The sequence below is a fragment of the Lonchura striata genome, chromosome Z (assembly GCF_050655825.1).
Source record: "Lonchura striata isolate lonStrDom1 chromosome Z, ASM5065582v1, whole genome shotgun sequence".
NCBI lineage: Eukaryota > Metazoa > Chordata > Aves > Passeriformes > Estrildidae > Lonchura > Lonchura striata.
Window position 1 is genome coordinate 76,415,669 of NC_140740.1, and position 23,876 is coordinate 76,439,544.

Sequence of the window (23,876 nt, forward strand, 5' to 3'; positions counted from 1 at the left end):
CAAGCTTTTGAAGAATAAGTCCAGTTTATCAGTATTTCTGAAGCTTTTAGGGTCACATTTCTGCAAGTAACTTGAAGGCTGCTGTGAGCACCAAATCTTAAAACAAATCATAGCCAATAGACTCTGTATATCCTACATCATACCACAATTGTTTAGCTTTTAACCCAGTTCTGACATTTATACAGTGTCATTTGATCCTTTCACACAGAATGATAAATTGGATGAACCACACTAAGAGCTAGAAATTAAAACAGAGTTAAGCAACAGATAGACTCAACCTCCTGCATTCTTCTTAAAGGCAAAAGCTGCAAATGGGCCATAGGCAGCTGTGGCAATGAAGAAACACACTGATTGCTTTTTTGGCAACTTTCATATCTATGAATGTTTTATGACACATTTAAAGTAAAGTAAACCCTGTTCCCACATTTAGTCCATTTTTTCTTTCACTAATTTAGCTTTTTCTTCTCTACAAGCAGTTTTGGACTTGGAAAAGACCTGTGATGTTCTGCTTGCTGGTTTGTTTTTTTGTTGTTTTTTTTTTCCACCAATAATCTCATCATTTGCAACTAATAACTTGTATTTAATTCACTTTAATATATTAACATTAGTGCCAGGGAATGCAAGTTCCATACACAAAGGCCTGTCTGAATAAGTACAAAATTTCTGAGTGGGCATGAGTTATGGATATTTTTGCTTAATATAAATGAATTTTGCTGCAGGTATACCCTGTTGGTAGAGATTATATCCTCTACTCAAAGTTAAATTATCTTTTCAGCAAATTTATGTGTCCTGATTTTGCATTAATTAGACAACTATTTAGCAAGTGTGTTCTTGCTTCTCCCACTGAACTTCTTTTGTTTGAATATTTTATAAAAGCATTACTATTTAAAATGGCTTAGGGAATATATGGCATTACTTTTTTAATGTAAAGCAAGACCAAGGATTCTAAAGGAAGAAATGAAACAGCCATGTGCCACCTTTGTTGCTGGACTTGTGGGGAACCTTACAAAGTTGACTGGTACTTGATAGGTGGGACTGTGGCAGGAGGATACAGGGATTCTGTGCAACACCATGCACACTTCTTTTAGCCCATGTTCCATGGCCTACTGATCTTCAGACTCTGGTCACAACTGCCCTTTCCTTCTTAAAATCAAGATACAAGTGCTTCTTACAGGCTGATGGAATTTGAATAACAATGCACTGATATGCTGGCAGAGCATATCAACAACAGGGAAAAGGTAAAGGGTTTTGTTGCCTGGTGGTCTGAATTTTAAAAAGTTTTGAAGAGATATGAAGGAAAAAAAAGAAGATATACAAATTAAAAATAATGTTCATCTAAAATAGGGAGAGTGTTTGAATGAAGAACATAAGTCAGTGAATTGTTGGGAGTCTCACTTTTGCAGAATACCAGTCCACCTCTATACCAGGCTGTATTTTAAAACTGATTTTGAACATTTATTTTGGAAATGTAACTCTCTGTTTTCTAGATCTGAGTTTTGACTTCAGGAAGACATGTACTGCAAGTGTTGGGATAACTCTTACTTGTATTTTGAATGAGCTTTGGTGTCTTGCTGGCAGAATAGCACTTGTGTGATATATTGTCTCCTTCTCTGCATCACTATTAATAAGGAAGTCTCCACAGTTCAGGCTCGATTAGCATCTCTGTAAACTGGGGAAAAATTGAGGATGCGTGGTCTTCCTCTTAGATCTCCATATCCTCTGGAAATTTAAGATTAAAAAGCTGGGAAAAGTAATTTTACCTAGAAAAGTAAGCAGGTGTACTCCTTATAGAAAAAAGGGAAGTAAAACCTCTGGTAAATGAATGGTTACTATTTTTATATTTTCCTGGGTTTGGGACTTGTAATTCTATTTTCAATCTATTAATTTCAGTTTACACAACAAAATAAAAGCAGAAGATTGCTGGAAATGCTGATTGTTTAGAAAAAACAGACTATAGCTATGGCCAAGATAAATGTGCTTTACTGAACAAGCAGAGTAAGAGCTACCTGGCGGCTATAATCAACACATTAACTAAGGTAAATAGTGGAATAATTTTAACATAAATCAATATTTGAACAATTTTAACATGTTAAAATTGTCAAAATATTTTAATAATTTTAATTTTGACATTAATTTTATTAAAAGTAATATAAATATTAATGTTGATGTTTAAAATATTAAACTATTTTAATGTTTTAAAATATTTTAACAGTATTAATATCTTAATAATTTTAACATATTTTAATAATAGTGGAACAATTTTAAGGACTAGCACCCTATAGGAACTTAAGGATCTCTTATATATGAACAAGAAAGAAAAAAATTACAATGATTTATATAAAGTTCCATGCTTTGAAATGAGGTGTTGTAACACCTCATAAATCAGGGATTCATGGTTACTGTGAGTAGAAGTGATGTAAGAACCAGGATATTTGAATTAATTCAAGGGTAGGCATCCAAAAATGTTAGTCTGTTTCTCTGTATTCATTGAAAGTCAAACCAGCAAATTATCAGTGGGAAGCTCCACAGTCTAAAGTAACCAAAAAGCCAAAAGCATCTCCTGCCAGAAGTATCTCTTGAGCCATCAGTGTCACATGTAAACTTTCAGTGGAATTAAAAATGAAGTAAAAATGGAAGCAACACTTAGATGAAAGATGCTGATCAGATATGTTGTTACAATTTTTCTGTATTTTACACAATTATAACAGTCAAAAGGTCAAGCTACAAAATGCCAAGAGCATCCACTTGGCTCATTTGTTTGCCTGGGAACACTTAAGAAGGACTGCACGGACAGTCATAAGTTTTTAAAGAGTTATAGTAAATCTCTCTGCAAATAACACCTTCATTTTACCGTAAAGTAGTTCAGTCAAACAGAAGCATGTCACTCATCTCCAGTCATGAGCCCATTTAGGCCCTAAGAGTACATTTTATTTGAATCCCTTTCTTCCAAGGCCTTTTGCCTTCCCAGCATACCTCTGAAAACACAGCTGCCTATCATGTCAGTTCAGAGGTCTCTTGCTAAAACTCAACTGCAACCTACTTTTCAGCTGACCAAAACTAATTCTTATGTGCTAAGCAATAAGTACTAGCTCATACACAGCATGAAACAGAAAAATGAAAACTAGAAGTAACACTATCCCTGAATTACAACCAACAGAGATCTCACATGCCAACTAACAATTACATTTATAAGAACATCAGATGATTGAGTGATGTTTTTCCACTGAAAAGGGTCCTTTTAAGCATTAACTCTTTTTGATTAAACTTCCAAGATAACTGTTTGTGAATGAAATTGCACAAAATTGCTGTTAATTTTTACTCTTTCTTTAGAAATACATAAATGCATAACAAGGTTTCTTCTTGGACTTCCACTGAATTCCCAAGTTCCCTGTGAATTTCAGTTCCCTCCCCAACATCAGTCGTACAGATTTATACAGGTACATGAGAACTGAGACAAGTGACTCCCTTTACCTTAGCATTTACAGACTGTGCCACTTGCCCAGCAGTCAGATCCACAGAAACTGATACAGAAGTGTAATTCAAATTCTGTCAGCATGGCTGTGCACTGACCTATAAAGATGACCATTAGATTATGTATCAGGTGTATCAGATTGTGTGCACTGAATGAAAAGTTAAAGCCAAGGTAAAGTAGTTCCCCCATCTGAAAAGATCTCTGCCTGACCGATCAATTTCCTCACAGCTGCACACCACAAATTACAGTTATTAAATGGACAGCCATCTACAGGTACCTGCTTTGACACCTGCAATCTACACACCACATGCTCACTTCTAACTTGCAGCAGAAAGACGATGCTGGCAAGTGACGCAGACGTTGTGCTATCTGCATGCAACAGCAGAGGTCTGGGCAGGCAAAAAAGCTTTCCTGGTGTCACAATGCAGACCCATCCCCATGCTGTGGAGAGGGACAAGGAAGCCCATCTGACTCCCAGGGAGACATGGACAGCAGTGAAAGGAGTGTATAAGGGAAAGATTAAAAATTCCAACATAATGTCACATGGAAAATTCAGGAGCATAAATATAATAGAGATGTCAGTTTCACTGATTCCCTCATACACTGAAGAATGTATCCCATAATTAATCAGCGGAAAACAGAGGAGCAAGAAGTGTCATGAGGTGCCAAAGTTGCGTATGAATCCTACAATTAACTAGAGCATTTGCAATTATTTGCTCCTGATAACAATGTACACTCAGTGGGTGGCAGGATAAAGAATCTTATCACTCTGTTCTTATGCTGCATGGAAAACATCAGATCCATCCTTACCTTTGTTCAAGTTCCTATTCTTTTAAAACCAACAGAAAATTTTGAGAGGAAACACATCAGGAAAAGGTCTTTATACCTCTTCCAATGACTTTTTTCTTCTTTGTGTAGGGCAGAAAAGACCAGGTCTCCAAAAGTCCAAAGTGTTGCTTAGTTTTAGTGGAGACACATCTTTCTTGTGCTAGTGAAACATGTGGGCACTCACCAAAGAGATGTGAACTCAAATACAGAAGAAAATCTGTTAAATATTATGGGGCACTTTGTAAAACTCAGTTTTGAATTTTGTCTTTGGACACAAAGTTTTGAAATATTCTTTTGTAAAGTCATTTGTTAATGACTATAACAATGGATGAATTGTCCCACCAACCTCTGAGGTGCTTATTTTAATAAAATATCCGATGTACGGAAAACACAAAGGAAAGGAGGAAATGAAGAAATTATCAGTGTCTTTGATTATGGAAAGAGAACAAATGAAAAAATAAATATATAGTATGGCAATAAAAAATGAGGAAACACAGCAGTTATGAGTCATTATGGCAAGCACTTATTTTGTGGATATTTCTGTTATAGGGTATGTGGGTGATCCCATTATAAACTAATGGCAAAATGGTAAGTTCTCAGTATGTGGCAGTTGTCATTTTCTAGTATAAGTCAGCAGACAAAATTCACAACAGATATAAGCAAATATTCTGAGCTATAAATCTGAGATTTCCAGAGCTGTGCTTAACTATATTAGGCTTGATATGGACACAACCAAGTGATTATAATTCTTGCTGGAATAAATATATAGAGAATTTGCATAAGCTAAACCTGATATTGTGAAGATTTACTCTCTTATTTTCTTACAATACTTGCAGTACAACAACACTGAGTTAGTGCAAAATAAGCTTTATTTTAATATATTTGTTTATATCTTCACTCTTACAGTCCAGTTCCAGCATTATATGCACACAGCATTTGTGAGCCTTCTGTCCCTCTGGAAGGGAAACATTTAGAGACAGTTGGAAAGGAAGCATTTTTCCACAGTTCAAATCTCTGCGTGACACTTCAATATAAATACTTAATAATAAATTAGAAGTCCTAGAGCTCCCATGACAGCTATTGCATACTTCCAGCAGGTAGCATGGGACCTGCTGCTATTAAAAACCTGTGTACCCAGGACAGAGTCCTGCCTGTATCTTTTTGCAGAATGTTATTCAAGTTAGCACTCAACTAAAGCATTACAGATTAAAATAATTCATTCTCTCAGTATTAGTCTTTTAGCCTAGATTAGTTAGCTCATGAATAATTAAGTATACAGTTCTAATAGTTTAAGACAATGCTGTAAAACAACTTGAGTTATTTTATGATTTTCTAGGTCTGAAATTGCACTTTAGTTTATTTACTATAAATGTACATACTTATATACAGATTTTAAAGTGACATTACTGTGTGTAATGTAAATGTGATTTCTATTGTTAGGGGGTGAAATTTTAAATAGAAAAGGATGGGGTATTAATTTAGCAGACATCACCATATAATAATGACAGACACAGAGGCAATGCTACTGAATTTTTGATTAGTATGTGAAAATTAAACCATGAGTGACTTACACCATTGAGGGCCATGACCCTCAATAAATCAAATTATTATCATAATTGCTTTGCTTCTTTGTGTGTTCTATTTATCTTAAGTGAAATATTACTTTCTGTGACTTTTTATTTTTTTATTAGATCTTTTTTTTCCAGATCCAGGGGCAACTTAATTTAATAAAAATATTTGATTATTCTGCCAATTTAAGTCAAAATGATAGTACTTACTTTTACATCAAGGTAGATATGCCTAAATATTGAATTTTGGTTGCATTTCTGAACAGCAAACACTCAATGATTTATCAAGATTCATTTAATCAAGGATTTAACATCCCCACAGAGAGTGTACATGCAAAAACAGTATCCTTCCCCACTATGGTTTTTTGTAAGTTGCTATTGATCATGGCTCCAACATTAACATATTTGGCTATGATCTAGAAATATTTATTACCTGTGATGTCATTTTCTAGTGCCAGATTTTAAAATCAACATAGCAAGTTAAGTCAGCTCTTTCCTCAAGCACAAACTGGCAGTAACAACTACTCAGAGATTAATCTGCCTGCCTAACATCTCCTCACTCACATCATTCCTGCAAGCAGCAAGTTATCTTATGAGCTCTGACTAGAGGAAAAAATATGTCTGTTAAGTAGAGGTCCTAGGAAAATACAAAATTTTCAAGGGTTGTTTTCACATGTATTTAGGTAATAAAAAAGCTAAAAACCCCCTTATGTGCAGCTGCATCTACTGCATGCTGGAAAACATGGTTACATCAATTTGCTTAAGACAATAAAAGGAATTTGAGGTTTTTAAAATATTTCTAAAATATGCTTGTATAGCCTACTTTGTTGACCCAATCCTTAAAATGGAGCTTGTGGAAATTCCAAGATAAAATCATATCACTGAGTCTGCTCACCACTTCAAAACAGGGCTCTGAGTTTTATCTGCCATGTACAAAGCCAGACCCCCCCTACACAAGCAGTGAAGTCCAATGAGAAATATCAGCTGTCCTTGAGAAGAGAGTTAGCCAGGTCCTCTATCATAAAGGCTTGAACCCTTACAACATCACCATAATCATGCAGATCACCCAGTCATGCTTTTCACCCACATATACAACAAAACAGTCCCAGAACAGTACTAGAACTTTTTATTTCTGATCCTCATAAATTAAATAGGCTTCTTTGGTGATACTTTCAGATATCTCTCCAACTATTATTGGTGACAAACATATATTTTGCCTGGAGAGTATACAAGACAGAACACAAGACACAGAATTAATTATCTGTTAGCATACTGTTTCAGAGGTGGTCATTATGGTCACCTTTTCCCTGCAAAAATTTTCAGTTCTCAAGTAATTACTATCCTATATTTACATATTATTGACAGTCTCTTCTCAACTGGGAACACCAGAGAGACTGTGAGTTGCACAGTAGTTTTGGGACACAGATTCAGATCTTTTGTCTGCTTTATAAAACTTAACCACAGAAACTTACTATCAAAGAAGCACAAGGCTTGTAAATTAGGCAAAGCATGAGCAAGACAGTGGAAATTCTAATTACACTTAATGTTTTCAAAGGTAAAATGACAATTTCATACAGAATTTGATAAATCTCTGCCATGGTTTTATCAGCCCTAACCAGTGCATTCTTAGACAATTGTTTAAATTTTTTAGCAAAGCCTGAATGACTTGAATTAGCCTTAATACTATTCCTAAATTATGTGTATTATGGATGTTGTGATTTCCTTTTTTTCAACATTAAAACATTTCAGATTATCACTGTTGATGATGAATCATGGTTTAGGATTTGAACAGATCCTCTTAATTGATATTCTTCTTACAATTTTAAAGTAACTTCAGAAAAATGTTTCCAAACTTGCAATATTTACAAATTACAAGCTATATGGTTTATTTATTTAGTTAGTTATTATGTGTATCTTATAATATTATAAACAAGTGTGTTTGGTTTGTATGTATTGCTTCTTGGTAGATAATTAATACATCATCACATGAATCTAACTCATGAGAATAAAACCTCTAATACACTGCTAACTTGAGAAAAGTTATCTTTCAAAATGTATAGCTGCTAGTAGTAAGAGTTAGAAACAGTTAAGTCATTTATGGTATGTAATGCATATATTATAGAATGATGTGTCAAGCAGTATGCCTTCTTCTGGAAGCTGCAATGTACACTTTTTGGAAAAGGCATCATAATACTGTTCTTGTGAAAACTAAGATTAGTACATAATCTGAACACCTTTTCAGAAAATTGTTTTCCAGATCATCCTCTTTTCACACAATATAATGTTTTGGTTTGCATTTCATGCTGAATACCCACACAAAATGTTAAATCTTCCTCATATGCAAGTCTACAATTTACTAGACACATATCAAATTAGTACAAAACCTTATCTTGAGGCATGTGAAAGAAATCCTGAAGTTTGCTCTTTAAATTTGGTGCTTCAGAGATTTTTCCTTAACACCCTGGTATTCTAAATGCAGGTGAATCCAATGTGAAGAAATGATGTCTGACTCAATTCAGAAGGCTGAATTATTTCTTTATTATAACTATGCTAAAATATATTAATATACTATATGAAAGGAGGATACTAAAACTACATATTACTTTCTCTGACTCTAACAACTTGTGACTCTCTCTCAAGAGTCCAGACACAGGTGGGGATTGGATTGGCCATCAGGCTCAAAAAATCCTCACCAGAATCAAATCAAGCAATCACTCCAGGTAAGCAATTCTCCAAACACATTCCACATAGGAAGAACAAGGAGCAGAAATAGAAATTGTTTTCTCTTTCATTTCTCTCTGTGCACCTCTATGAAAAGTCCTGAGAGTGAGAGAAATGTGCTTGCCACACCCTGGTGCTGAGATGATGAACTGATTGCCCAGAATAAGCACAAGGTGTGCCAAAGACTCAATGCACACTCCATCAACCTCCCCAAACACAGTCTTTCAAGAGCTAACAAAAGGGTTTTCACAAACAGTTAATCCAAAATGCCACTTTGAGTTCTAATTGGCAATAGCTTTATTTGATAAAAACCATATATTTATTTCCCTCACTAAAGCTGGCAGCGTATTTATACATCACCCATCACCCTGATACCTCAAAACTTTTAACATGTTTTGAAGTTGGAATTCTGTTATCACTATATGTACTCTCTTCCTTGCCAAAACATGGAGTAAGAACCCGAACTAGAAAGAGTAAATAACATCTTGTTCACAACTCAGTTCCTAGGGTAGGAAAAGTGGTGAACATACTGAAGAAAGCCCAAAAAAAAAAAAAAAGAATTATGCTGGTTTTAAACTAATTAATTCTTAATGGAGTCACTTTAATTCATTGTATTCTCAGTCCAGTTCTGAGATCTTGGTTCCAAGATTCAGTAACCAGAAGGCAATTAAGAAAGGGGAAGACAACTTTGTCACGCTTCTGTGCTAAGTTGCTTTATAGCCAGTTTCAATCAGTGCCTTCTCAGGAAAGTCTGTATGCTATTTAAATATTGAGCCAGTGCTTACTGGCCTGAAAGAGACAGAGAGTTTTACATAAATCTTTCTGTCAGGATCTCCAGCTTATGCCCTCGCCATCCATCCCTGCATAAGCTTTCTTGTAGATTTTGAATCAAATTATGTGGGAAGCTGAATGTCATACAACTGCAGATCTGAGCCCTCTATCATATTTACTTTTGGTATTGTCTGAAAAAGCTACACAGTCTGCATCCAAAGATTTCAGTGCATTCCTGTAGCTTCTTATGGATGTGACAGACAGAGCTGCTGATGTGCAGAGGCACAGCTGGCAGGAAGGTGGAGGATGCCAGCACAGCTAAGGGGCCAGCAGCTGCATCTTGGATACCCTTTGCACCTCGGTGGCTCCAAAGCCTGACAGCGGACAGCTGGCTCAGGAAATTAGCCCTTGATACCTTTCTACATCTTCTTGGTCAGAAAAGGGAGGATACACCCTACAAGGTTAAGACATCTTCAGGCAACAAGTGAAACTTATTTTGGCACTGAGCAACTTGTACTCTTAAGGGATGCAATAATATTTCTTTCTGACATACATGGGGTTGGATGGGTTACAGTACCACAGGCATTCCCTGCAGCCATTCTCATCTAGTTATGTCTAGTTGTCTCAGATGCTTTACAGTCTATATGTTATATTATAAAATATTCTCTAGACACTCATTTGCTTATATCTAGTTCTACCCTGTAGCATTTTTATGTTCCGGGCCTTTTCTTTCATTTTGCTAGTGACAAGTCACTATTAAATTATGCATAAATTTACTTAAATTCTTTGTCTACATTACATTTGGAGATCAGAGAGTGAACAGGAGTTTTTAATGATGATTCAGTCCATTCAACTTCCCCTTGGTGTACTAGCTGGGAGGATTCACAATGAGCTGGTCTCTCCATTAAGCAGAATGAAACTCACAGTCTCAGTGGCAACAAATATTTTTCTTATGTTTGTTGAGAACAGTTTCCTGAAGGCAAGACTTTTCAGTCTCTTTCTCCAATATTTAAATGTCACATCACTCTGTTCATACTCATGAGGACAGGCAGAGATTGCGAGGGGTCAACATAGAAGAAAAGGTGGGTGACGGGAAAATTCGAAGGTCCTTTATTCTTCTGCAGCAGTGTCAGGAGTGTTCCCAAACACAGCCAAATGCTAAGATCTCCAACAAGGGGCAATCCCAATTTATATACACTATCATGGAACATTCTAGCAACATTCTAACCAAACACAAAGTATGGTCAACCCATATTAATATAGTAGCTCCCATAACCCCTTTGGAACGAACTTAAACTCTCACAAACTTGAGAGTATCCCCGAATTTAGGGTGTTGCTTTCCATAGCCCTGGGATGATCCCAGCTATAGCTAGCTTGCTGGTCAGGCCAGATGACTGGACCTCCACATTTGAAACTATATTAAGATCTGATCAGACCAAACTTGTATCAAAGCAAGAGGCCAAATTAAGACTACCATTATGTGGGGCATTTTTCTGTACAGAAGGGTAAGAATCACTGCATCTGAAATAATAGACTGGAAAAAAGGAACAATCATTTTTAGGGAAAAAAAGTTAAAATCAATAATCAATTCAACTCAATAATCAAGCCACAGAAAAATATTATATTTAGCAGCTTTAACACTATCTAATACTTAAAATTAATGAGCAGTAGTCACTGAATCCACATAAAATTTGGTCCTAAGGAATCCATTTTTATTTTTGTTTGCTTCCAAAAAGGTAACTTCATGTGAGAGATAACTCTGGAACCCCAAGCATTCAAATGCTGTATGTGGCCAGCTAAGATAAAACACAGCATCTGAATTAATTTTTATCTTTTTTTCATATTTCTTAAATGTTGCTTTTTACTGTTTCAAAATATGCAGTCTGGCAAGGTACTATTTGTTTTTTCCCTACCTCTTCTGGAGCTTCAAGGGTGTCTCCACAGCTAATTGCTTTACAGGCTTTCACATATGGTATACATTACACATTGATTTTGAATATTTCAGAAACCACTTGCAGATAAGTCTCCCTTCATATACTGACAAAGTGGAACAGTGCCTCCCAACTTCAGCTTCAGAAACAACTAAAGCAGAAAGGGCTTCCTTGGAAGAAGATAAAGCTTAGCTGCAGCAGGGCCATCTGACTACTCTGACCTGTGCAGGAAAATGCACCAGTTTTAATGTCAAGTAGCATACCTGACGACTAAGGTTGGAGAGATGAGCAGAGATCAACCATCTGAAATTCATCAAAGACAAATAATGCAGGGTCCTGCACCTGGGGAGGAACAACCTCAGGGACCAGCACAGCCTGGGGCTGACCTGCTGGGGAGCAGCGCTGTGGAGAAGGACCTGGGGGTCCTGGTGGACAACAAGCTGTCCGTGGGCCAGCAGTGTGTCCTGGTGGCCAAGAGGGCCAATGGTGTCCCGGGATGCATTAAGATGAGCACTGCCAGCAGGGCAAAGGGGGTGATCCTGGCCCTCTGCTCAGCCTTGGTGAGGCACATTTGGAGTGCTGTGTCCAGTTCTGGGCTCCTCAGGACAAGAGAGACATGGAGCTCCTGGAGAGGGACCAGAAAAGATCTACAGAATTGCTCCAGGATCTGGAGAATCTTGCAAGAAAAGGCTGGGCCTGTTCAGCCTGGAGAAAAGATGACTGAGAGGAAATGTCACCACTGTCTGTGAGTACTGGGGGAGTGGCAAGAGGATGGAGCTGGGCTCTGCTCAGTGGTGCTGAGCAACAGGACAAAGTCAATAGGCAGAAACTGATGTACAGCAAGTTCCACCTCAACAAGAGGAAGAATTTCTTTACTGTGCAGGAGACCAGCACTGGAACAGATTGTCTGGAGAGGTTGTGGAGTTTTCCTCACTGGAGATAATCAAAAATATTCACTTGGATGTAATCCTGTGCTATTTGCTCTAGGATGACCCTTCTTGAGCAGGGAGGCTGAACTACATGACCTACAGCAGTCCCTTTCAGCCCGATTGATTCTGTAATAACCAGTGAGTATTTACTAGAGTAAAGAAAAGAGTATTTACTCTTTTTCTTAAATATGTGGCATTGGGGGAAAAAGACTCATGATGAAACGAGTAAAAAATTTAGTAGTAATGACCCCGTGAAAGCCATCAAAATTAAATAAAAAAGACTGAGGTATGTGAGTTTACCCAAGTTTACCAGGTTTTAAAGATCTTTCATGAATACCTGCTTTTATACCACCTTGTCCATTGTGCTTTCTTACTCACCCTTTTGTTTCCTTTATAAAATTTATATACACTTATAACTGTTCTTAATTACACTGTTACTACTGTGAAGATGTGTGGGAGATCCTATTTGTTAAAAGCTTTCCCACGATACTCTCTAAAATTATGCCTTTCTCTGTGTTGGTAGATCTTTTAGCTGGGTTTTAGGCCCTATTGTCACAGACAATAATTAACAGTGTTAGGCAAGCCATATGTTCAAAGAAGTTTGAAAGCAGCCAACATTAAGTTTCAAACTATTACCAAAATTTTGCATGCTCTTCATCAAATGCATCTTCAATGTCAATTGTCAAATATAGTCTTCAACTAATATTTAACAGCATAGTTTGCTGTGTCAACAAAGTGCCATACCCACAGGTATAATTTATTTTTGAGGCCTCTAAAGACTTCCATATGGAATACTTCCTATTCCAGAGCAGCACAACTACATAGTGTAATTGAAAAAGAATTTACACACAAACTCTAATCTGCTTTGACTTCACTGGATGCAGCAAATACTAGTTACAAGATCACACTAATTACAAGATACTGGGCATAGTAATTAGTATTATCAGCTATGCTAGTTAATGGCAATATTAGTCACTCCAGAATACAATCTTAATGTATTTTATTTCTTTGTCATTAGCATCTTATGATCAATTAAAAGGTGGTTTGTAAATAGAGTTTATTAATTGTGAACAGTCTAGACACCACTTGTTAGACTGGATTTCGTTCTCCTCTCAATGTTTCAAGTACTCCTTACATATAGCAACTGTTCCAAATAATTGCCACTGCTGTCAGGTTTGGCACCAAAATACTAGTGATGAATTCTTTTTTAAAGTATTCAGCAATTACTTTCAGTATTTTTTACTTTTAGGACTTGTCTGAAGTATGATTGTTAAACGTGTTAAATATGAATATTCCTGAAATATTGTCTGGATAAGCTGTTATAAAAATACTCCTCTATCTTTAACTTTAGTTTGGTGTGAGTCACAGTACTATTTTTACACTAAGCTTTCTTTTTAGTAACAAGTAAAATTCATTAATGAATCACAAGCAGGTAACTACTTAGCTTATGGTTAACGTCAAATAAAACAAGCCTCCAATATTCATAAATATCAGGCTATCCACTCTTCACTTGACAAGAGCAATCCATGGTGATTTATTGTAAATGGGAAGGATGATGATAATGTGCCATGCTGTATGAATTTGAACAGATGGTATCTGTCAGATAACAGCTCTTCTTTCAAGAAGTAAGTAGATTTTGGGTAAATATAGAGCAAGAAACAGGTTGGTTTATGATCATGATGATATTCTGGCTTATTTTCTTTAGGCTATAATGGTGCATTCTCTCAGTCCCTGGAAAAGCTGTCATGATTGCAAGTAAGAGTGAGACTAGTCAACAATAATGAAAATCCACAGATCTTTAACAAAGAGCAGTTAAATAAAAGAGGCCTGTACATCACTATTACATCAGTAGGAAACTTGAACCATATTGTGCTCTGAAAACAACAACAACAAAAAACCCTCAAAGGCTGCTGCGGTGCAGCATTTGCTTAAGCCTATGGTTTTCCTGATCAAAAAAAAAAAAAAATTATTTTCTAGTATTTGCAAAATAACGTGTAATTTCATTGTTTATACATCTATATATACACGTATCTGCATATTTCATATCTTCTTAAAATGAACTGTTACAAGAGTAACAGTTTTATCTGGATTTTATCTGGATTCAAGACACATACTTAAACCTAAACAAAGCAGCATATTGATTTTAGACTTGGCCTTGCCTTGGTTACTGCAGATAAATCTTGTCAGAAAGTCCTTCCAGAGTATGGGTAGTGTGGATGCAATCCTCAAACAGAAGACCCTGTATTGGAGCTGTCTGTGTTAGAGATATTTTCTATTATGTTCAATACTAGTATTTTGGAAAGATTGAGATTTCTGGCAGTTTTTGATGCTTTAAAAACCATTTCCATCAGATCTGCTCCAAATAAGTTTGCATGTCACAAGGGCAAGTAGGCATCCAAATGTCATATAGGCTCCTGAGTCCAGTATTTGTGCCCCTACATTTTGTGCTAACAGGCATTTGCTACCAAAATTCAGGAAAAAGAAGAGAACTCCTTAACACCAGTGTGGCATTAAGAAGTAGGTATTCTTTATTCAGCCAGATGCACAGAGGCATATCTCCTCCAGAAATCGTGCATGCTGAGTACAGAAAAAGTTCCTGTTTGTGTACTATTCTTTACATATATATTCATTGATTTTCCTGGAATAAACACACATTGACAATGATTTCCCTGAAATCACTGACATGTTCATTCCTCTCTGCACATGCATCCTTCTGTGCTGAAGATATCTTTTGGGGTCCCTGGTGGTCAGTGACCCCAGAGTCACACCTGACTGCCTGGTGAACTGGTAAAATTTGGCATAATGAAGCTGGCTACTCTCTAGTTGTTGTTCCTACAGAATAAGCATTATGTCGTTCCACAGGCCAGTGGTTTTTGAAGAGTAAGCATTGTCTTAGCCTATCAGGTACAAACAATTTTTCATTCAACAACATTCACAAAACAAAGACAAATTATTCTCCTCAGGATGATTTTCAAACAATATTCACAAATTTCCTGCCTAGCATAATTTGTCCAGTGGGGACAGGAAGTCCCTGTAATCCAAGGATAACAGCAATTGCTGGATGGGAGAGAAATTTGTTTGCTATTTCTGCTGGTTAGCAAGGATTAGAATCCAGATTTCCCACCACTTTTGCAAATGCCCTAGAAAATGCAACTGGAAGTTCTGGGAGAGACTCCCAATTTTTGCTGTTAGTGGTTTTTCATGTTGCATAAGTAATTAAAGGTTCATGGGGTTGTTTCAGTGCTTAAAATCACTGGAAATATTTAATGCCTCTTTATTTTTACTAGCAGGAGTAACAACAATTTCCTACTGAGTTGCATCCTTGGAGCTTGCACCCAACCAGCCCTGTCACACAGAATCAGCTAATCAGTGATGAACTGCTCCAGGAGCTTAATCATTCATAGCCAATCTAAATGACTGAATTAAGTGTCTAATCACACATATGATGTAAAAATAAATGCTTTTATTTATGCTATAAGCAGAAGGTCCTGGGATATTGGCTTCCTTGCAGATCAGTCGCATGGCCCCACTACAGTGTGCAAAGAAAACATGTGTATCCATGTGGATATTTTTATGTGTACATGCCCACCAGGGCTGGTGCAAATAACTGTGCAATCCTGACACTGGACATCACCACCAGCAACCACACCAGTACGGTTCCTGCCCGGCCCCTCTTCCCCCACAGGCGGGGAGAGGGAAATTCACAGAATCACAAAATAGTTAGGGTTGGAAAGGACCTCTGGAAATGATCCAGTCCAACCCCCCCACTCAGGTAGGGTCACTTACAGGAGGTTACACAGGAACACATCCATGTGGGTTTTGAATATTTCCAGTGAGGGAAACCCTGAATCACCTGTGCAGCCTGTTCCAGTGTTCTGCCACCTTCAATTTAAAAGAAATCCTTACTTATGTTGAAGTGAAATTGTTTATGTTTATGGCCACTGGTCCTCTTCCCGTTGCTGGGCACCACTGAAGAGTCTGGCACCGTTTGAGATATTTGTGTGTATTGCTGAGATTCCCTCTCGGTCTTGTCCAGACTAAACAGGCCTAGTTCCCGCAGCGTCTCCTCATAAGAGAGATGCTCTTGACCCCAAATCACGTTTGTGATTTGCTGGACCCTCTGATTTCCCATCTCTGCTGGACCCTCTCCAGTATCTCCTCGCCTCTCCTTTGCTGAGGAGCCCGGACTGGACGCAGCACTTCAGCCTCACCGGGGCGGAGCAGACAGACAGCACCACCCCCCCCAGGCTCCTACACCCTTCCCGGCGCAGCCCAGGCTACCTGGGGCACTGCCGGCTGGCGGGCAGCTGGCCACGCCCGAACCAGCCCGTGCCGGGGAGCGAGGCGAGCCCCGTCCGCGGCCCGGGGCCGGCGGAGGGCGGGCCGGGCGATGAGCTCATCCGCGGGCGCCGCGGGCGGGAGGCGGCACCGGCGGCGGCAGCTCGGGCGGCTGGCGGGGCCGGCAGCGGACAGCGGGTCCCTGCGTGTCCCCCGTGTCCTCCCGTGTCCCCGGTGTCCCCACACACGCCGGGAGCCGGCGCGCAGGCGGGGCGGCGGCCGCCGCTGTGAGTTGATCCTTCCTTGTGCATCCCCCCCGTCCCCTGCTCCCTGCCCGCGGCGCTTCGTGCGAGGGAGGCGCCGCTGGAAGTGGCAGAATTTTCCGTCCCTGCCTTTCCTTACAGACTGAATGGCTGTGCCCCGAGCATAGGGAGCAGTGGATGAGGCAGCATGCAAAGCAGTAGGGAGTGTGTGGCCGGCTATCATCGCTGCTGTCCTTTTCCACGCAGAGAGTCGATGGCCTTCTTGTGGGCTGCTGGTGTCCTGGAAGATCTTTAAACGTGGATCTGTTCGAACCTGTCACTTCTGTTCCGCTCATTGTCCTCTTTAACAGTGGAAACATGCAGGTGAAACTCCGTCTGAATGAATGGTGGTGTGTAATTCATCCGGGGATCTCAGTTTAGTTATATGTTAGGTCCATTACTACTCAGAGGTCGTTAAATAGCTGAGGTGGCTTGCCAATGTCAACATTGGAAAGACTTTCCAATTCCAGCCTTAAAGACTTAGTTCTTTGACGTTGTAGGTAGTATTCATTAACAGCAGCTGCATTAAGCTGAAGACAGTCATTCTGTTTCAGCACAGATTTTATTTGGGTGATTCCTATGTATGAATACTGTCAGACATGTATGCTGCATGTTCTGAAAGTCAGTCACACACAACCTTTCCTTGTGTATATTCAGTGGAAATAAAATCCAAGACAGTTCCTCTTTAATGCTGTTCTGCATCTCTATAGAACCACTCACTTTGGAGGGGCCACTGAAGATTATCTAGTCCCTGTTCAAGCAGGGTTAGGTAGAGCAAGTTACCCAGGCCCCTGTCCACCTTGAAATAATTTTGTAAAATAAAAACTAGAAAATTCTGTCCTTACACAAGTGTTTGTCATGGGGTTTGTTTTGGTATTGTGGAGTTGTTTTGTTTTTTAATTTTGGTAGAGTTTTTTCTGTGGTTTTTATTTTTTTTTTTTTTTTAGGGTTTTTAAAATAAAGTAATAGTAAATTTGGAGGGCAGAAAATGGTAAACCACATATCTGGTCTCTCTTTAATTATTTGGTCATTACTGTAATAGAAATAATTGTCAATGGAGTAAAGATGGGTTAAGGGTAATATCAGGATACTCTTCCTAACTTCTTTACCAGTTTAAGTTATGCTTCTTTTTAAGTCTTGGGTGTTTTTCTTTGGGAATTAGTAGTTTGGGGGCAGAAGGTTTTCTTTGTTTTTTGGTTTTTTTTTGTTTGTTTGTTTGTTGTTTCTTTGGTTTTTTGTTTTTTTTTATTTCTCTTCTTATTTAAGCTGGAAGATGGAGTTTTCTCTCTTGGCTTGTCATTTCAGCTCATAGAAATAAATTTTCCTCACTGCTAACTTGCTGCTGTAGTTGGTAAAAAAGGTCTTCCATTATACTCATTATTTCTATAGTTTTCAGACTTAAAAGGAGACTTCTGGAATGGTATCAGTTTTACCAAGGGATAGCAGTGATTGAATTAATTTTCACATCAAAGCCTCATTACAAAATGCACTGATTTTCTTGTGAACGCAGAGTGAGGTCTGTAAGCTCTCTTCTGTGTATTGTTTTGTAGTAGTTTAATGTGAGCAAATGTTTCTGTTAGTTTGTTTAAGCCTTACTTTCATCTATAGAATGCATTTGTGCCTTAAAAAGGCTTAAGATCTCTTAGGTAATTGTCTTACGTGTGTATAGGGAAAAAGTTTGTAATTACCAAAAATAATGTATACATATTCCTTGCTATTTAAAGAATAAAAATATTGTTGATGTTGGTGTTAAAAATAGAGCTCTTAGTAAGATCTTATTGTCTTATATTGTGTGGAAAATGTATAAACCTGGATTTTGAAGGAGCTGCCTTGAAAGCAGTTTTAATGGCATTAGTTATAAAACTCTTCCAATTATCAAAGAGAATGTTTATCCAAAAGGCGCTTTTTTTAAATTTTAAAGTTTCTTTAAATGTTAAGTAGAGAACATTATAGCCTTAATTCTAACATCTACTTGATGAAATCAATTGAATTAGCTTTTTTGTACAGATGAAGAAAATCATGCTTGTCTGAAGGTGAAGAAAGTCCAAATATTGCTTTATTTTCCTGGTATAAAAAGGTGGTGTTTAAATGTGTGGATATTGGCCAGTAGCATGTAGGGAAAATCTGTGTCACTGAAATTCTTCTACACCTTTTGAAAAATACTGTGAGTACGTAGCACAAAACAAATTGTTCTCTGTGCTTTGGAGATCCTTGTTTGTGGATCAGGATATTAGCTTACATTACCAGCTCAGGTGCACGTCCCAGGCTGGGTGCTCGAGTGGTGTGCATAGAAATAGCTATCTCTGCTGACTGTTGATCAAAGCAGATGATTCTGACAGCATCCTCAAACAGACTTAGCATTAATTGGTAAGGTTCTTCTGACCATCCTTAGTTTGCTAGAAAATTAAATTTGAGTAAATTTCTATGCAGTTACTTAAATGGACTGTCATTTGTGTGAGGTGTGAGAAACAGAAGAGCTGAGATAGAAATGGGCACCATCTTAGGGATTGATACCTGCTGCTTGTGTCAGTATTTGTGTGTTGCTTTGTGTGACTCTGATTTTGCACAATAAAAAACAGTGGTGTGGATTGTAAGGCATTAACTGTTTTATGTATTCAAATATTTGCAGCAACTCCATGCTGCGAGTTTTCCAGGGCTTGATAGATATCAACTACAGAGCTGTAACTGCTTGGATTGGTTGGAGACTTGATCTTCTATCATAGGGCCCTCTTTTCATTCATTTTTGTTTTCTAAGATTTTGGAAATGCATGAGAGACGACAGCTGCAGTTGTGCTCTGAAGCAAGGTGTATTTTGTGTACGCTTCATCTTTGGCTTATGCCTTCATGACAAGATGCAGGACTAAGTTAGGCAGCTGTGTTTTGTGCCTGCCTTTCACAGTGGTGTAAGCATGACAGTGTCACGTGTGAGACAGTCTCTCACTGGCTGGTGTAGCAGGGGTGCAGTGAAATTAGGCGTGTGCTTGGAAAGGGAGTAGATAATTTAGTACATTCTTAACAGTGTGTTTCTAGCTCCTGACACTGTATTATGAAGTCATCTCTAATGACCACACATCTTCTCTTTTTGAAGGTGGGTTTGTTTGCATTTTTTTTTTTTTTAAGTTTGTAAGCCTTTCACTTGCTTCTACCTACTAGTGGTTCTGATGGACATTTTAGCAAGTTCAGAGGCTTTTCTAATTTTCTTATCTGAATTATTACTGTTAGAGTGGAATTAGACTGGAGTAGTTAGCTATTTGCATTTAAAATAAGCTTCTTGGAATTTGAAATGGGTGTTCTGTGTAGTTCCGCTGTCCCTGGTTTTTTTTTTCCTTCAACTGCCACTGGACAGAATTATATTTCAAAGTTCTTCCCTATCTCTTTATTTCCTTTTTGATTTTAACTTTAAAACCTGAGACTATGAGTTACAGTGCATTGCCTGTCAAAAAAGAATATTTTTTTTTTCCTCGTAGACATTTCTAGGAAGCTTAATCTTGTCTACTTTGCAACCATGTTTTATGTTGCCTGGAAACTTTTTTCTCATATTTGCTTTCAGAGACCTGTGTTTCTAATTCAGGCTGATACTTTTTGTATTGAGTGGAAAACAATGTTATACAAATATAATTCCCCAATGGATCGTAGCTCTTCTGTTTCCCATTCTTCATTTCTTTTATGCAATTCTATTATGTGGCGCTGATCAAGATTGACTCCATTAATGTTGGCCACCATCTGCTGTTATTGTTTATTCTTTTGTGAACACCTGTCTTCTAAAATATTAAAACATAAAACCAAATAATCAGTTTTCCCTGTAATTTTATTACTTTTATTACTTACAAAATGTACTTACAAAGTTCATTTAATAAGAAAGATGCATTGAATTTTAGGTCTACTGTTAAAATATACTAGTAATTTTTTATATATACTAGTAAATATACTAGTAATTTTCACTCTTTGAGTGAAAGAAGTATGACATGAAAGACTGTTTATGAAATGATCACCAGGACTTTGTAGCAGCAGTGCAATTTCTAATTCTTTTTTTAATGCCTGGAGTTCAGCTAGTGAACCTCCTTTTCTAAAGGCAAAATGCATTAATTGCACAGAAACGAAAACCAGATACTCATTATGGGCATAATATAGCAAAAAATACTACAGAAGACAATGTTGAATAAGAGATATATTTCAAAAAAAGATGTCAAAAATAATTAATCTTTTCTGTGATTCCAATACCTTGATATATATGTGTAAGACAGCAAACAACTTATCATACCAAATTCAAAGAATATTTCTCAGAACAGCATATTTATGAAGCAATATTAAAAGATGTACTGTTTGCATACACAAAGCTTGAATACATGCAGAAAACTTTTGAGGTCTGCAGTAAGGATTTTGCTTCATTAACATATTTCCTGTATTATATCAACACCATGAGTAGAATTTGTTCTCTTAATGAAAAAAAGAAAAGAAATACAGAATGAATGACAAATGCTGGACTGAATTAGTTATATGACTGTACATAGTTTGGGGGTAAAGTTTTTTACACTCCATCTCAGTCTGTACTTAATTTGTCACAAAAAATGTAGGAAAGAATTCTTCCTTTGTAGGAAAGAATCCTTCATTTGTTTACCTAGGCTTGACTTGCAAATTTGTGTAGCATTGCAGCTCTTGTTGATTCTGCCTAGGATTTTGATAGACTGTATTTTAGTAACAGCAGTAGTAATCATTTTGGAGAGATAATAATACTATGATTTATTTAACATTTTTGGGAAGACTTGATTGAAGAAAAGACACCATGAAGTTATATTTGTTCAAATGCAGTTGGAAACAAATGGTAAATAAAATAATTTTTTACAGCCTGTTCAGTTAAGCCGCCCAAATTATCATGTATTTATGAAAAGGCATCACAGTCTATACAAAGAAGAGCATAAGGTTTACATATTTGATAGTTGCACAGCTACCTTTTTCCTCCTCCCCAGAATCTAGTACCTGTCATTACAACTCTTTTCTGCTGTGAATGCACACACGCTTTCTCTGTATATCAGCCCAGTGGTTTAGTCATGTTGGACCAATGAGGGACAGTCTATGTGTAGATGCTAAATTTCAAACAAAGGATCAGTGTGTTGTTTTACAACATCATTGAACTAGCATTACTGATTGAAAGAAAGGTACAGATACCTAGACTTTAAACAAATAAAAAAATATATGTAAGTATAAACAATTTTGTCCTGTTTAGTTATGTGTTCTGAGAATGATCCTTTTAAAAATTTTGTGAAAAAGTTCAAGACCTTTTAACTCTGATATTACATTCTGTTGTAATTTTTATCCTAAAGTGCATCCTTCCTTTACCATTTTTTGCTTGCATTTCTTTTTCGTTTGGCTTCATTTCAGGTTTGCTTTAATGTGATTCCTGTGCTATTTGTTTAATTGCTACAGAGGCTGTGTGTGTGGTTATTCAATGCCCTGATCTTTTACTTTTTCCTTGATAATAAAAGGCTGTCTATTTAAGTGTCCACTGTCTATTTCAGCATCCAAATAAATGGTTCATTCCTGTATTTTCTTCTTGAATAAAACTGATAATTTCCCAAGGTGGTTGAGGTCCAATATTTGATAAGCCAACCTAAGTTGGAAGGAGAAGTAGATAGCCATCTTGTCTAGGACACAAACATTTATCCATGTATTTGAATGTCATAAATTTAGCAGTGCTGTTCATGACAATGACAGAATACACTGTTTCCTGGAAGTATATACTTAACATTGTATATTTCTGTTCTCATTCTTAATTTTCTCATTCCCTTTTCATTTAGTGTTTCAATTCAGTAACAAAAAAAGCGTCTCTACAGAATACAAAAACCAATCCATTTTTACAGTTTTAGAAAATTATCTCAGTGTAATACCTTGAATTGTATGGAGGATAGTTGTATTTGCAAGACAACTTAGGTTTTTTGCTTGTGTTTTCTCCATACCCTTCTAGGGAGAGACTGCCTACCTTTGCTGTACACACCCAGTCAAGACCTGGGGTGCAGCAGGTAATCTTCCCTAATTGCCTTTTCCCAAGGCCAGCCTCTCCTCCCTACAATTGTGTGCATAGGATAGTACTCACATTTTATAAAAGGTGTCAGTATTATATTATAAATATTTACTAATTAAAAATGTGTGCACAACAAAGTTTGAATGTTAGTTAAGTGTTGGGTTTTCCCCACCAAATCACTTTATTTCTTTACTCTATTACCAATAATTACTTGACCTGCTATCAGTCATGAGGTTTTGGTAGTCATAAAAATATCCAGATAACATCAGGTTCAGTCCACAGCATTACACACAGACATTATAGATGTTTTGCTCATGTTGCCTGAATTTACTGAGCTATTTCAGTGAAAGGACCTGATGTGAGCTTGTTGCTCGGGTATGTTTGCAGAAGTACTGAAAGATTGTTAAAAATTCAAAGCAAGGTTTTTCTCAACATGCAGTCAAAGACAGCCCTGAAAGAGTTGTTTCTGACAGCTAGAAAGCTACTGAGGTAGGGATACTTGGTATGATTTTGTGCTTTGTGTGAAACTAGTTTAGGGAACTATATGGGCAATTTCTTGCCCAGAGCCTTTCTTTACTACTTAATGGTAGTAGCTTGACAGCATGCCCTGGAGTCCTCCAAAAAAGATATATAGACTCTTTGGGGAGTCTGAGTTCCCCTCTGTGCTTTGAGAACTATAAAAAAATTGGCTGTGATGAGGTGTAAAACTGAAATGGATTGTGCATGTCACAATGGAGTGACTATCTGTTCTCTTAAGGCACTTAGAAGCAGGCCTGGCTGCCTATCATGGTGAGTTTCACTGAAATGCCAGACCCTGAACTGTCTGTATTTCATCCTCTGATAGCTATTCCTTATCTAGAAAGCAAATAGAAGGGACTTAAGTGCTGAAAGTGCATGACTTTGGCTTAATGGTCATAGCAAAAAAGTGCATGTCAGTTCAACTTTGTGATGAGCTTCTGCCTGTTGTTGCAACAAATGTTGATGCATGTTAGTATTTTTGTGCCTTTATAGGTATTTTTGTATTTTCCAGTGAAAAGACTTTCTGTTCTCTGTAGGG

General features: G+C 37.4%; 1 protein-coding gene across 10 annotated transcripts in view; it reads left to right on the top strand.

Moving 5' to 3' along the window:
* AOPEP (aminopeptidase O (putative)) overlaps positions 1-23,876 on the top strand; it is a 205,507-nt gene that overhangs the window by 6,759 nt on the left and 174,872 nt on the right. For 4 of the 10 annotated variants that reach the window (XR_014951721.1, XM_085568112.1, XM_021531143.3 and 1 more), the window contains exon 1: positions 16,615-17,124. The exons of 1 other annotated variant lie outside the window; for it this stretch is intronic. The gene's annotated coding sequence lies outside the window, so the exon portion shown is untranslated. Of the gene's footprint in view, positions 1-16,610; positions 17,125-23,876 lie in introns of those variants that run through there. 5 more of the 10 variants (XR_014951724.1, XM_085568116.1, XM_085568110.1 and 2 more) reach the window with 4 other exon arrangements.